Consider the following 11,375-nt stretch of genomic DNA (forward strand, 5'->3'; position numbering starts at 1 on the left):
TGTAAAGGTTGGAAGTTAACCGTTCGGTGAATGCAACATTAGGGACTTTTGGTCGCCATTATTGTCAAAAAACATGCAACTGACATAAAGGTTCATCTGAGAAAAGGTACGGGCCAGAGTTGGCGCCACTTTTAGATGATTGACCCCCCCCCCCCGCCCCACCTACCCACTCTCCCCGTGCGCACGCCTACGGTTACCGGGATTTGTGACAAGCTTTAAGCGCTTTTCCTCTCATTTCGTCCCAGCAAACGCGCTGAGAGCTGCTCAGGAGGGGACGACGAGGGGGAAAGAAATAAGCTCCGGCCATACATTAGCACACATCATAATCTTAAACACTTTCTCGTTTTTGAACGCTTGGCTCACTTTGAGTGTGATGGCCAGCGCGCTTATATGGAACTGAAGCTTAAGTTTGCGGAGCGACGACAACGCCGCGCCTGGCCCTGGCGGCGAAATCTGGAACAGTTGAGGAGAGACGCGGGAGAGGTCGCAGGCGAGTCCGTGCGTTTTGCCGAAACGGGAGCGCATGTGGCATGCGCGCAATGCGTTCTGCAGTCGGCGCGGGGAACTTAGGCACCGTCCCGTCAGCTTGGCGCACTAAAACGAAACGGTCACTGTGAGAAGTTGCCTTTCCGCGATGGAAGAAGTGTCGGCGAGGTCCGTAGTATTCTTGTATTGTGGGCTGCCACAGCAATGCAGACAACACCAAGGGACGCTCTCCCCGTGTAAAGCTGTATCAGTTTCCCAGCAAGTCAGAGCCGGTGAACACAGCCACGTTCGCGAAAGATAGAGAAAAATGACATGAGAGCTGAAAAAAAAAAGAAAACGAGGCGAGCATTTCAACTTGACTCGCTGTAGTTTAAGCTTAAAGCTTGCTGCTTCACGGCGACGTCAGCGGGTCATGCGCCCACGGCACGGAGGACACGACTCTAAAACTTCTCAGACATTTTAATGCCATGATGCTATAACTTTCATGTTTATTTATTTTTTGCACGCCGCAAACGTTTGCACTTGACAGCACACGGCTGCTACTGCTAAATACCACATCCCAAAGACTACGTGCAACCGCACGCTTTTGATAAGTACCTAGGTACTCCGTTTTCAAAGTCATTCAAATGTCTACACTTAAACGTACGATCCATTCGAAACAAAGCAGCTGGCTGGAATCTGTTCTTATATCAAATAAACCCATCATTTTATGTTCTTATGTTAACCGAAACATGGTGCACACAACAATCCGAAGTCTTTCGTAAACCACCTTATCACACTTTCTATCTCAATCGCCCCACAGGCCGTGACGGCGAAAATTGTATTTTGTTTAAAAAGGCATTTTCTTGTGAAATGATACCTGAATTTTCTGCGATGATGCATGACTACGAAAAATTAACCATAAAACTTTAAGGCACTCTTCTTGTTGTATGCTACTGTCCCCCAAGCGGTTTCCTGACACCTTTTTTAGAATATCTTGAGACACTTCTTGAATTGTGAATAATAATCAGCTTAATGTAATTTGTGGTGGCGATGTTAATATTAACATGCTTAAATGTGATACATCGCAGCTTAAGCTAGATGTTCTGCTAAAGTCAAATGGCTGCCGCAACGTAATCACACTACCCACCAGACTCGCGGTCAACTCGTCATCACTCATCGACATATTCGTCACAAACTTACACTCGGAAAACATTCGAACCGGAGTACTTGTATCAGATTTAAGTGACCATCTCCCTGTACTTTTATGCTCTAAGGAACACGTCCGAATTAAGCGAACATATACAACTCATCAGGTACAGCACGTTACAGAAAGAACTCTTGCTACCTTCTATGATAAAGTAACCCGAACCCATTGGGACAGTGTATTTAGGGAAAAAAAAACGCGTACCTTTTCTATGATGAATTTTGTAAAATATTGAAATCTATATACGACGCTAGTTTTCCGTGTACATCTTTTAAGAAAAAAAATCACGAAAACCTTGGGTTACGGCAGAGTTATCAGAAAGAATCACTAGAAAGAATGCGCTGTACAACGAATTTCTAAAAAATAGAAGCCAAGAAGCATTTATAACTTACAAGGTATTTCGTAATCGTTTGGATAAAGATCTCAAAAAGGCAAGGCGAGACTATTTAACTGCTTCATTTAATTCAACTGCTGGCCGTGTGACGCGATGTGGCCAAAACTAAACACAATATTGAACCAAAAGATTCCAGCTGAACGAATACACAGTCTAAATATAAACGACGTAGAGGTAACGGGAAAGGCGCTTGCAAACGCCTTCAAACAGCACTTTGTTAATATTGCTTCTCACACTACAGTACGTAATGACCTTAGGGATATATCCCACACTAACAGTACCATTTTTCTTGATCCGATAAATCACTGTGAAATAAGTACCACAATATTGAGTTTAAATAACAGCAACGGCAAAGATTTCGATGGGTACCAAGTTAAACCAATAAAGCACGTCGTGCATCTACTCGGCCCATGTATTTCGCATATTTTCAATCTATGTAAAAGTCAGGCTACCTTTCCTGAAAGGATGTAGATTGCAAGAGTAGCAGTTGTCTTTAAAAAAGGTGACCGAAATAATATGGGAAACTATAGGCCATTATCGATACTTCCCATTTTCTCTAAGATTCTCCAAAACGTAATACTAAAGCGACTATCGCAATTTGAACAGAAACATAATATAATATCGGAGTGCCAATTTGGGTTTCTCAAGGGTTCCAGTAGACAACACGCTTTGCTGACAAAAAAAGAACATCTACTCACACACCTTGATCAAGGAAAGCTTGTTTTAGGAATCTTCATCGATATTTCAAAGGCATTCGACCACATTAATCACAATCTGTTATTTGAAAAGCTCGCGCAGTATGGTATTCGGGAAAAAGCCGGGTCACTGGTGCGATCCTATCTTGAATACCGAAGCCAAATAGTTACTGTGGACGATTCTTTCTCTGATCATTGCCAGTTCTAGCAGGAGTACCCCAGGGCAGCATGTTAGGACCTTTTTTTATTTAATATGTTTGTGAATGACATAGCATCGGGCCGCATGCTAAATTCGTTATTTACGCGGACAACACCCCTATATTCTTAACTGGTAGCGTAGCCGATGATTTAATTGATGATGCAAACCTAATTTTACTTAAACTCGATGCATGGACGCAAAAAATTGTTTGAAAATAAACATTGCTAAGACTAAAGCTGTACTTTTCCGGGCCAGAAATAAAACAGTAATAACAACACAATATCTTTAAGATCAAACGCGGTGGAAATTGTACCAAGAATTAAGACTTTAGGGGTAATTTTTCCCGAAAACCTTTCATGGGATATTCATGTAACTTCTCTAATCGGGAAGTTATCACAGGTAGTTGGCTTAACGTACTGCGACCAGCACATATTACCACGCAACATTATGCTGTTGGTATATAATACTTTATTTTTATCTAGAATGAATTATTGCCACTTAGTATGGGCATCAACTACGCAACCGAATTTACAGAGTATACACAGATTACAAGAAAAGTTTATTAGAGTTCTCGAAAACCTTCCTACGCGTTCACCTATGCAACACTTATTCCCGAAATATAATATAATGCTTATTGCAAAAACATTCGATTACTTACTGTGTAAAGCAGTAAAGCAGGCTACGCTTAACAACTCCCCATTTTTTTCTAAACTTGCAAAACTTCGAAAAAGCACCACAACCTACCGAACAAGGCATGTTGAACCGTTCTGTGTCTAAGCATACAAAACTACATATGGACTGCAAACCCTGCAAAATAAACTTCCAAGACTATTAAATGAACTAAATCACCAGGAAATCAGACTTCCCGAAACTCCTTTCCTAGGACTACGAGAGCATTTAAAAAAAATGTTCAATGTTCTGATTGTTTGTTGCGCATCGGTACACATGATGTCAAAAAGACTAATCTTTTATCTATTGATTGCTTCGAGGCAATCGATAGTTCTTCTAGTCAATGTTATTCTACATTATTCCTACTTCTGTGTACCAACCTTGTTTTTGATGTCACTCTAAATTGTTATTACTTCGTATTGACCCCCATTTCACAAATAACTAAATGAATAAACCAAAAAAACTTTCACTAAAACACCGTCTTGTGATTTGAGCTTAAACAGTTTCTCATCGAACAGGCGGCATAAATAACTTGATAATTATGTGCCCATATCCTTATCGCCAGGAGATAAGAAGGTGGGATGCCCACACTACATGCACCGCAACAAACCTCATCTTGTAAGGCCAGAGTGACGGCCCATCAAAACTTTCTGGCCGAGTTTTTTTCTTTTTTTTTTTTTGTGCAGGTGCTGTTTATCAAGGCGGGAAAAAAGTGAACCGAACTTTGCAGACACCAGCGCCGTCCCGTCCAGTCAATTTCCCTGTTTGTGTTCCTTTGAGTGACTTACGTTTTGGTAACGTGCGTGAGGATGAGACGGCAAGCTACTTACGCAGGTGCCCCAAGAATATTGTAGGATCCAAAAATATGCTGAGGTTAAACTTATTGCGAAGTCGCATAAGACACCACATGTACATGCGTTATGTGTGCCATATACGGCTTGCCGGCTAAGTGTACGGAAAATTAAATACGAAGTATATGGAGGAGGAGGAGGAGGAGGGATAAATGAGGAAGGACAGGGAGGTTAGCCAGTTCTCAGACCAGCTGGCTACCCTGTAAAATACGAAGTATATAGGGTACTAAAGTACGAAGGAGGACGTGAAGAACGTCAAGGTACTGACGTAGTCCTATAGGGATTTTATCACACATTGAGAACTTATTAATTGTTGCGTTCCTTGCAATTGGCTAGAGTGTAGCGAAGACTCCGGAATATTCGAACCTCAAAAAGAAGAAGCTGTTAGCAACGGTCAGGCATTTAAATGGTCACCACAGTATCATTACTCGCACAGGTATATTGCAATGAAATGCGTATTTAAGCAGGCAGAACGATGGACACGTCTAATATGGTGTAAAATAGTGGGACCCCTGTTGTCCGATAGACAGCTAAATGGATGGAGAAAACGAAGCTACTTGTATAATAATACAGCAGAATAGAAGATGTACAATGCAGACCTCTGCGGAGAGTAGCTCGATTGTGCTCGAATGCTACTATAAAGCCCCACTGTAACGTGATATTCATAATTTTGAAAAAAAAAGACAAATGACCTCGAGACCAACATCGCGGGATGAATATTAAGCTGGTGTTTCTATATTTTCATGGCCAGAAAATGAAACAGTGCCAGTGTAAGTAATTTTAGGCTATACGGTAAATATTTCCCGGTAGTAGAAACTTCTCAGAGCACCGCTCAGTGGCGAAATTTTTTCACGGACTAAAACATCAAAAACCAAGCAAAACTAATGGTGCAAATTTTGCAACAATGTACACATTAAGCTGGAATTGAGGTACTGAAACAAGAGGGATCACCTACTTTTCAAATACCGTAACTACACAACACGTTGCGCTGAGCTATTCCCGTTTTTTTTTTTTTTTTTGCAATGTTCTTGGTTTCTCGGGTGCTTTAAGTTTGCTTCACGGCAAAACAGGCGCGGCGCGCTCCCACATTTTTAAATGAAACGAAGCCCCGCCTTCAAGCTCTTGTGCGTATGTGCACGGCCTCCGAGATGCCGGGCACGCAGCGTGTTTCCCTTCGGCCGTCCCAATCGCCGCGCTCCCCAGCAAATCCAACTAGTACCACCTTGTGCGCCCGGCTACCATGAGAGGGCGCATTGAGTGAGGATTCCGGCTGTGGTAGAGAGCATGACATACAGCAGAGTGCACGGGATTCCGGCGTGCGCATGGTTTTTCTTTTTTTAAAGATGCCAAAATTTTGGCCTGCCTGCCTGCCTGCCTGCCTGCCTGCCTGTCCGTCTGTCTGTCTGTCTGTCTGTCTGTCTGTCTGTCTGTCTGTCTGTCTGTCTGTCTGTCTGTCTGTGTGTCTGTCTGTCTGTGTGTCTGTCTGTCTGTCTGTCTGTCTGTCTGTCTGTACACTTGTCTGTTTATCCACGCTAACGATACCTCCAATGGCCAACCCCATCCGCAGCGCCCACAAATATTGCTCAAGTTTCAGCATTCATAGTTGTGCAATTGTCAATTAAAAAGCAATTATTGCGCATATCTGAGGACCATAACAACACGTCGATATTTTGTATGAGTGCATTTATACTAGACAAGGCACACATTAGTAATTCTAAGGACCATAGCGTTTATCACTGTTATGCCTGCGAGTCCACAGCGAACGGCCGTGCCTCTGAAAAAGGCAATCTGTGTCAAGGCCAGCCGCGAGCCCGCCTGACGCGATCAACAACTCAACGGCGTCAGCATGCCACGGCGCCTTTCTGTCGCCCACGTGCAGTGAGTCAGCGCACGTGCCAGCGAGCCCGTCGAGTAAACAACGGGCGTCTTCATGTCTGGGGGTCTGACGCATTGCGCGGCGACCCCATTGGAGGAGTCTGCCCTGACGACCAGCGGTGCTTCTGGTTGGACATTTGAGTTGGAGCCGGTGCATATAAAAGAAGCCCTGCGGCGCGTCGCGATCGGCGGTCCTAGGTAAAAGCTGACATGTGTGTCAGAGCGGACCCGTTTGAGAGCAGACCTATGCGTTAGAGAGGAGAGCTCGGCTCTTCGAGTCTCTGAGTCGGCCCCAGTGCCGCATTTGTAACACCTCTGTATATATGCTGTACATAAATCTTGTTTAACTCACCGTCGTCTCGTCCGCTCGTCTATCAGCTCTGCGCAGAAGCAGTCGAGAGCTGAGAAACCTACGCTACCAAACGGCTGGTGACCTTCCCTGCGGAGTTCGAAGCAGTGGCGCCTTCGGGACCGTGTTGGCGTCGCCGTCTTTCGCAACATCACACTGCGCTGACAGTGCAACACGATGCCCAAAAAGGCAAGTGTTTCCAACGCTTTGCTAAGACGACACGGTGGTGGCATCTGCCCTTCGCTTTGCGTTCTACACCTTATCACCTCTGGGGCCGGCGCGCATGATGCGCTCGTTTGCCGGCGGGGCGGCCAAAGCGGCGAGGCGGCAACGCAGGAAGCGGGAAAAACCTCCTTGAGGAGTCTTGCGGGGTAGGTGCTGGTGTACACCTGGGAGGGGGCAAGTTCTGCCTTATTACACCTCCTGGGCGATGCAAAGGACTGCAGTTTGTCTCAGTAATGTTTGTTCACTGAAAGCCACATCACGAAGTAGTTCAGATTAATACTGCACATGGTCGACGCTTTGGTATCAGAATACAACAAATAGTTATCGCTGATTATATATACCGCGCATAGAGCCACAAATATTAACGTGGCAAAGGCAAGCTGGGTGAGTTCACGTTCAAGCACGTAGCATAACGATCCGCTTAATGTGACTGCACTGTCTTCACGGCAACAGCAGATTTCGCTTATGAATTTATGGAAGCAGTGCGTTAGGCGCACTCTAGTCTTGACTAGTAAACTACGTATATATGTACAGTGTAAATTTTTTTTTGAAAGGAAGCACGGCAGCGCGTGGCCTGCGCGCTCCGGCGGTAGGGTTCCAGGATGCGTGTGCCACCTTGGAGAGTAGAGCCACTCAACTGGTAGTGTATAGGTGTTCTGTGGCCAATCTTTGAAGGGGGTCAGTGCCGCCTTATGCAGAGTTATTCAATCATATGAGTTGCGAATCTGCGTTCCGAAAACCGGACACACCACTGGCCGACCTAGCGGGAGAGAGCAGATCGTCGCACCATCTGGGAGCAACAATACAAAACACTGCATCGCCACTTGTACGTGCACTTCTTTTTAGGCTGCTCAACCCCGCGTGCAACACTGTCGTCGTCACCTTAATAAATGACCTTGGCTTGCACAGCACCCGCCACCGCTGTTAGCTGTTTTCACTCTACAAAAGCATAATCAAAGCCGGGTCAAAGCGTCAAGCTTTATTTCGTCGAAGTTGGTGCTTGCAATTTCGTGCTACGATGGTTTTAACGCTGCGCCCTGACTATTTCTGTTACTCCTCGTTTGAAAATGTGCGCTTGAGATCGATTGCTCACGGGAAGTTTGACGAATCCTTTTAACTGTGTCACTCTGCAGTTTACACTGTGTATCACTAACACGACGTGAGTGATAGTCGCACAAACAAGACACAGATACGGTAGAGTGCAAACCAAAGCACAACAGTACCGATCAGTACTTACCACGAATTGGCCGCTTTGTCTTGCACGCAGCTGTCAAATTCTCCTAATCGCGAAATCAATGAGACACTGGCTGGGATACCATATAATTATGAAATCCCGATGACAAGAAAGTGGGAACATTTAACTGGCTATTTACTTGCAACTAGCACTGCAAGCGCTCTTTTCAGGTGCGATGTTCGTGGAGTCTTTCCAATGGCACCAGCGTTTGCTGCTCGGGCAATGTCGTCTGCTGCCGGTGACAGACTTACAGATTGGATCTACCTGGATCAATGCTACATCCCGCTTGCATCACGCCTTGCCGCTCACTATTTTGCCGAAATGTAAACATTGTGGGCCCTCAACGCGAATCTGATGAACTACCGACTTCGCTGCACCATCCATTTACGCTGCGCTAGCTGTGTACCAAACAAACAAGCCGCTTATAGCCACGTTACTTCCAGCGCAATGCGGAAAACAAGAAAAAGGACAGAGCATCAAGAGAACAAGCAGCTCCTCTGTCCTTTATCACGTCTCCACCACTGCGACAAAGTAGCATGTTCAGCACCCTTAGGCACCAACTTACCTAAGAACAAGTTCTAGGCACTCCCAAGCTGTTTGGCTGGATGCGACGGCTGTCACAATCTTGCTAAACGCAAAAACACAAAGTATTGCATTTTCTAGTTAGCCTTGTTGTCAAGAGAAGGCGCCACAATTTACTCACTTCCGCCATTTCGGCTTATGTCTTGTTCGGATTTTAATACATGGAGCCTATGGGGAGTTTCAAAACACGTATGATTGACTAACTCTGGCTTTACGATCGGTGGCCGCCATTCGGCTCCCCCCGTCTGGTCGTGGCTGGTTGAGTGAGACACGTGCGCGGCGGTTTTTCCGGGCAAAATGCCCGGGTGTTGCGTGCCACAGTGCACAAACTCCCCACGAAATGGCTACAGGATGTTCAAATTTCCAAAAGGATCCGAAAAAGCGAATCTTGTGGCTTGTAATGATCAAGCGCGACAAGTGGCAACCCATGGATCATTCGTGTTCGTGCCGCGTAAGTTATGCGATTTCAGCATTTCTAGGGTTATAACTCGAAGCCCAGTCAAACGGGCACTAAATCACGGTCAAGCCTGGTGTGATTGACTTTCTTACGCCAGCTGCAGAAGGGCGCCAATCACTGTAAATTTTTTTTTATCCCAATCGGGCTTCATAACGACCACCAGTGCACCGGGTGCAATACACGTTCATTTGCATGCTGTGTACATGCGTATTTGCCTCGTTCATTTCGGATAAAACAAAATGAATTATTCTTCATCGCTTGTACACAAGCTGCAATTGCGCGAAGATGTGGGCCTACGTTGTGCGCTTGTTGCTACCGGCGCCTTAAACTACTTCTTTTAGGGGCGAAGCCCCTTACGCCGTGGGGCGTAAGGGGCTTTGCCCCTAAAGGAAGTAGTCCGTGCGTATGCCCGGTCGTGCTATGCTGTGCTCCGTGGATATGCTTGACGGAAGGACGCACATACGGACACATGGACTGACGCATGAACGAACGCACGAACATACGCATGGATGGACGCAATGGCGCAAGCAAGAACGAACAGACAGACAGACGCTTCGCCCCACTCATCATCATTCACTCCATGGAAATGCTGTGATTTTTCTCTTTTCTCACAACAACACGTATTGTTTTTTTTTCAGCCAGCGGACAAACAGCAAACTGTTTTTACATTTTTTGAAAGGTACACAACACAGACACATTGAAAGGTCACACAACATAGGTGAGTGTGTTTCACATCTTTAACCTATACAAGTAATCGCCCACTAGCCCAAAAAGACGCTAATTGAATGTGTTAATGCAGCTGGCGTCAACGGTATTTTTCTGCTGCGAGCAACTCCAGCTGCTAATGTCGCTTTAAAAATGAAGACTAGGGGCTATAAATTCAAGACCTTCACACTCCCGATGTGAAAACTTTGTATTTCTCTCACGTTGTCTGAGTACCACACGTTGATCAACCAACACGCAAGTGGACTATTTTCTGCGACTGGAAGGCGGCAGTGCAGCCTCTATTATCAGCTTTACGCCGTGGACCACACGAGCAGCTGGTACTAGAGATAGCAGAGGTTATACACCACCTGACTGAGAAAGGGCACCAAATTACATTTCAGTGGTTGCCCAGTCACTGCGGAATCATCGGTAATGAACGGGTCGATCACGCTGCCCGCTCAGCCCACACAGAAGATCATAAACTACGACTACCACTTTCTAGGACAGATGCTGCACGAAAGCTCCGCAGGCTTGCTCGCCAGCAAACAACATCACAATGGAATCAGCCACACTTCAAGCATGCCCGACTGTACTCGCTTGACCCTACGCTAAGTCTTCAAGTCCCTTCGAGGCTTTGCCGAGCAGACCAGACCCTGTTATGTAGGCTGTGGTTGGGCGTTGCGTTTACCAACGCCTACGTTTTCCGCATTGGGACGGCCGACACCACAGCTTGTGGCCACTGTGTCAAAGAAGAAACGACCCAACATATTCTCTGTGACTGCCTAACGTATAGTAAACAACGACTATGCCCTCGCAAGAAACTCAGCAAATTAGATAATCAACCTCTGTCGGAGCAAGGAATTCTGCAATGTCGACAAGATGCAACTTCACAGAAGAAGGCCCTGAAAGCGCTACTACACTTTTTGCGATCGACCGGCCTTACTGAACGATTGTAGCTAGGACGCCCTTCCTGTGTGTGTTTTTGTTTTCTTATGAGTGCGCGTGCGCTTTTTTTTTCTCTATCTACCCCCTCTTTCTTGCCCCTACTTCCCCGCCCCCAGCGCTGGGTAGCAAACCAGATGCCAATATCTGGCAAACCCCCCGGCCTTTCCTTTCTCACTCTCTCTCTTGACGCAACAAACTCTGTATGCAGCCGCGGAACACTCGATGGCTGATCATCGTGGCTATAGGCCGCTTGCGAAGAAGGCATCGTAATGGCGGACTCAATAGCAGACAAAGTGGTTGTCTCCACCCTCCAAGGTGGCAAAAAAGTGTGCGCATTGAGGAACCCTATCCCAACGTTTATATTTTTTCAGTTTCGGATATCTCCGCTTCGCCTTCGGGGAGCAGGCGGCCGGCTGCAGTTCCCGTCACCGCGGCGCTGCAGGCCAACTTTGCACCAAGCAAACGAGGGTCGTCTGCTAATGTTAGGCGCGGTGCAGCCGGTGAACAGCGTTTACACAACACT

This window comes from Rhipicephalus microplus, chromosome X, assembly GCF_043290135.1.
Source record: "Rhipicephalus microplus isolate Deutch F79 chromosome X, USDA_Rmic, whole genome shotgun sequence".
Classification (NCBI taxonomy): Eukaryota; Metazoa; Arthropoda; class Arachnida; order Ixodida; family Ixodidae; genus Rhipicephalus; species Rhipicephalus microplus.